The sequence below is a fragment of the Spinacia oleracea genome, chromosome 6 (assembly GCF_020520425.1).
Source record: "Spinacia oleracea cultivar Varoflay chromosome 6, BTI_SOV_V1, whole genome shotgun sequence".
Taxonomy (NCBI): domain Eukaryota; kingdom Viridiplantae; phylum Streptophyta; class Magnoliopsida; order Caryophyllales; family Amaranthaceae; genus Spinacia; species Spinacia oleracea.
In genome coordinates, this window is record NC_079492.1 from 22911000 (window position 1) to 22915979 (window position 4980).

At 35.2% G+C, this 4980-nt stretch overlaps 1 long non-coding RNA gene across 1 annotated transcript; it reads right to left on the reverse strand.

The window, feature by feature from the left end:
• Positions 1–1599: 1599 nt before the first annotated feature.
• LOC130462737 (uncharacterized) lies at positions 1600–4031 on the reverse strand. The gene is made up of 3 exons (XR_008923450.1): positions 4001–4031; positions 2742–2971; positions 1600–2595 (listed from the first exon to the last, which is right to left on the reverse strand). It is a non-coding gene; the product is annotated as an uncharacterized lncRNA (long non-coding RNA).
• Between the last annotated feature and the right edge of the window lie 949 nt (positions 4032–4980).

A 4980-nucleotide genomic window follows, 5' to 3' on the forward strand; every position in this document is an offset into this window, starting at 1 on the left:
TTTTCCTTTTTCTATAGGGATTTCATTGAGAAAGTCATTTCAAAAAAATTCGTTTGATAATTCATAAATATTTTATAATTTTAAAAATAATATTTAATTTGTTTAAACTTTTACGAAATGTTAAAAGGTAAGATCCCTATGGAATCCTTACATATAAATGAGAAGAATGAGCTTTGAATCACTTAAAATGATTAAGAAACGAAAGAGATATCTCAATTTTAAAATGAGAAAACTGTAAAATGGTAGTGAATACAAAAAAAATGGAACTTTAAGGTAGTAATTTAAAATAAAATTTTCATAAGGTAGTAAATACAAAAGTGGTGTATTTTTAAGGTAGTAAATACCAAAAAATCCAATAATAAATTACATCAAAATTTTCATGGTACGCATACCATATTTAAAACTTTACATTCAAATATAGAACAGTACGCAGACCGTATTTAACTATCCTAAATTAGCCATACTAATCACTTGGAGTACCTGCATTGCATAAAATATATATTCTATGCATTCACCCATTCGTATGCTAAAACGAATGGCCCATATTAATATGCAAGTATTTATGTGAATTAATTAAAATTCACGTTCACATAAACGCGTCCTAAAAGATTAATCAATTTCCAAATTATTAATCCTTAGACTTTATTCTAATTAAAATTGAATTTAATTAAAATAATGCGACCTACGAAAATAATTAAAAATAATTATTTCATTTTAATTTCATTTAGTGGCTCCCACTCAAACCAATAATTATTCCAGATAAATTATGAAATATTAAATTAAAACTCGCGGCCCGGCCCAAGCAAATAAAATAATGAATAAAATATCCCGTTAGCCCAAATTAATGCAAATATACGAAGCCCAACGAATTAAACGTTTTAAAAAAAATCCAATTACTTAGTCGGGCTAGGCTTGCGCCCAGCCCCGCCTTGCGTGAGGCCCAAGAGCGCACGAGCCAAGCTCGCACACCCCAGCCCCATAGCTGCCCCTGCGTGCGTGTTGTGCATCGTGTGTGTGCTGGGCGTCGCAAGGCTTGCACCTTGCTTCGTCGCAGCCCCGCAAGCTCCCGCCTGCCCATTTCCTCGCCTAGCGCGCACGAGGCAGGCAGCGTACCTGCTGCTGCCACTAGTGGAAAAACAGTCATTTGCGTCGGTCATTTAAGCTCATTTGCGTCGCACATTGGTGCGACGCAACTGGCTGCGACGCAAATGAAAAAAGTCATTTGCGTCGCACTTTTGGGCGACGCAAATAATGGTCATTTGCGTCGCACTTTAGCTAATCTGCGACGCAAATGACTATTTTTTTAACATGTCGAAAAGTCATTTGCGTCGCAGTTTAGCTAAACTGCGACGCAAATGACTTTTCAATATGTTAAAAAAATAGTCATTTGCGTCGCAGATTAGCTAAAGTGCGACGCAAATGACTTTTCAATATGTTAAAAAAAATAGTCATTTGTGTCGCAGATTAGCTGAAGTGCGACGCAAATGACTTTTCAATATGTTAAAAACAATAGTCATTTGCGTCGCAGATTAGCTAAAGTGCGACACAAACGACTTTAGATTTTGTTAAAAAAATAGGTTCCATTTTACTATAGTAAAATGGTCAACTCATTACTAGATAAGGCTTAAAACATAAGGACAATAACCATTATAAATCTTACAATACGGGAAACAATCATTGTATTTCTAATAATTTATATTAAGTACCCAATACAGACCAAAAGTAAAGATCTCCGTGCTGAGCGATTATCTCCCACCCCTGCACCTCCACCAGCAAGTTCAGCTTGGTGCTGCCTCCTAAACTCCTTTCCATGATCTGATCTAAGTGTAGTCTTTGTGGGAACAGCTTCAGCTTCAGCCTCAGCAAAAAAAAAGCAAACAAGGCAGACATGTGAGAAGAAAAGTCAAGAGAGAGCATTAACGCATAAAGGGAGCGCATATAAGCTGTTCAGACAAAGCAGCCATAAATGCAACGCACTACCCATGCATCTCACAACATTTATTTAACATGCAGAACAAATAATGACATGTACTTAATATAATGCACGGACAGAACAGAATGAACAGAATAGAATGCACAGAACAGCAACAGAACAACACAAAACAGAATAGCAACGAAACAGAACAGAACAGAACAACAACTAAAACGAACAGATTACACCTGCTGCTGTCAATTCTAATTTCTTCCTGGCCAAATTCTAGACATACTTTACCATTTCAGCATTAGGATTGACGACCTCAGTAAGAAGACATGCATAGAATCAAGTCCAAATTACCGGTGAGTGGTTAAATTAATAAATTCAAACAAAGTGGTGAACTCTTGGTAAAACCTTGATAGTTTTGAGAATTGAGAGAAGAATCTCTAACTTCATTGACTTGGCCAACAGTTTCAGATATCACATTAATCCATCCTAATAACATTTCTTCAAGTGGGAAAGAGATGCAAAATAAAAACATCATTCTGAAGGATTCCACAGCAAGAAAAAATAAACTACTACCAGAATTTCCTGAAATCACACCAGTGGCAGGGTTGTGACTCTGCTTTTCCAAATGACTGACAAGCTTCAGAGACAAAGAGCGGCCAGTGCCTTCATATCTGAAACAAATACATCTCAGTGACACATATGTGTATACACTTTATCTAAAAGAGGATAGATAACTCTAAGAATTATCAATTAGTATGTATGTCTATTTCATAATGACCATGAAATAGAAAAGACAAGGTGAGCATGCACATCATACCCATTCACTGTGGAGGATAAGAAAACCAGGTAGGGACCCAACAATGACTTGACAACAGGCAACGGTATAGCAGCTGCCTCGTCAAGAGCTCTGCTTGCGAGACCCTCGCATGGTTTTGAGGTTCAACGTACTGTCACAAGTGTTCAGTCTGCACCAGCTACTTTCGTTTCCTCGGTACTTGAAAGTAATGACAACTTGACAAGTAACCCCAAGGCACCTATCAGTAGATACTACAAAAAAAAAAAATTCATGTTATTTAAACAGCCTGACACATGAAGATGAATTTTATACAGATTAATATATGTCGTAAACCTGCAATAAGATAAAACTAGTGAAAACACTGCCAGTTCAAGCTAACCAATAGATACACTTCACACGTCATTAAGCAGACAAAGAAACTTCAATAACTTTTTAATATAACTCTCATTGAACTGAGCGCAACTAAAGATCAATCATCCAGACTCAAACAATTCAACGATTAAAGTATTTGTAATAATTTAGTTCATAGGCACGTAGCAGCTCAGTCAATCACTATGTACATAAGAACAAATTAAAGAAACCGGACATCAATTTCATTCCTTTTTAACTTGAAATGTTAGGGGTTTCATATGTACCATCCAGGCCTCACTTACTGTCCCTTTAAACTAGGCTAATCAGATTAAGTTAACTAATAGTGTTAGTTTTACGCAGACGTTTAAATGTTTGAAGGGTAAGTTATATCTCCTACCAAAGAATCCACAAAGTACAACCTACAAAATCTGACTAAACACACGGTTCAAAGCTGTATGAACGAAAATAAATCAACACAGCTAGACAAAGGGACAAACTCAACTAACACAGGATTAATAAAGTCATGCATAAGCTCAACAAACCGGAGAATCAACTACGTGTAAACCAATACTTGGATTCAACATGTTATAGCTTTGGTCAGAAATCAGAAGATTCAATTAATAATCAGCTTAATGCAGGAATATATAGACACAACTTCAATCTTGCCACTCAGTGACAAGGATGAGAAAACATGATATGATTCCATATTCACATATATCATACTTCGTACATGACTACCTGTACATCAAAACTACTATTTAGACACTACATTCAATGAGCAATGAGCAAGAATAGAAGTATAAACCTTCAGGGGCCAAATAGATGCGCAGTCTCATACACAACTTAATTAACAAAGTAGCCAAGTTTACAAAAGGCACCAACAGCTAGTGTAATAATGAACTGTACAAAGCCGGAAAGCTTGCACTTACCCCTGTATGCTGCTTCTTTGCACGTCTTAGCCATCTGCAAAATGCAAATACTTACCTAAGTTTGTTAACAATAAGAACGTCCCAGGAACGCAAATGACGGTTGTCTAGAATCTCCACATAACATCAGTGATGAAAATATGAAATACTTCATATGTGATTAGGGATTCAAACCCTAATAAGGCACAAAGATAATTGAATTAAAAGCATGTCAAATTTCCAATTTGGGTTTGATATTGAGATACTAGAATCTGTCAAATTTCCCATCCACAAAAATCAAAACACCCTGAAATATGGGTTTTACAGAATCCACCGATATAAGTAGAATTTAAAGCTTCTGCATCAAACTTCTCATGTAATTTCCTATATTCACAGCCATATAATTGCATAACCATTTCATTACCATAAAATTAAGGAATAATTTCAATTACCCTAAAAAACAAGTGTCAAAAATTCCACAATTAGATAACAGCCAAATATTAAGTTTCTAAACACTCTAAATCAATCGCAAAACACTTCAAATACTGACGAACTATATGTAATAATCAGATTCTCGTACTAACTGAAATTAAACTCAAATTAAGCATCTTAATACATAATCTACATAGAGTTCTACGATTATTAACGAATATTGAAGTGAAATTTACTAGTTCTAAATTTCCGAAAATTCAATCAAACAACAAATTAAACCTAAAATTCCCAACCATGAACCCTAAATATATACGAATCACCAAGTAAAGTGGATGGAAATTTTCCCAATTACGCTACCAGCTTCTAAAAAACACAATTTAAACAAGAATTTTATCCAAAACCCTAATATTGAACGAATCTGTACTGTATCTGTTCCTATATAAAATCATACAATTTGATGCCAAAGAAATAAGTTGCAGATCTGACGACTCACCGGAAAACAATCTTAAATCAATCGATAACAAAAAACAAAAACCCTAGGTTCACCAAAATCAACATAAGCAAAACATGAT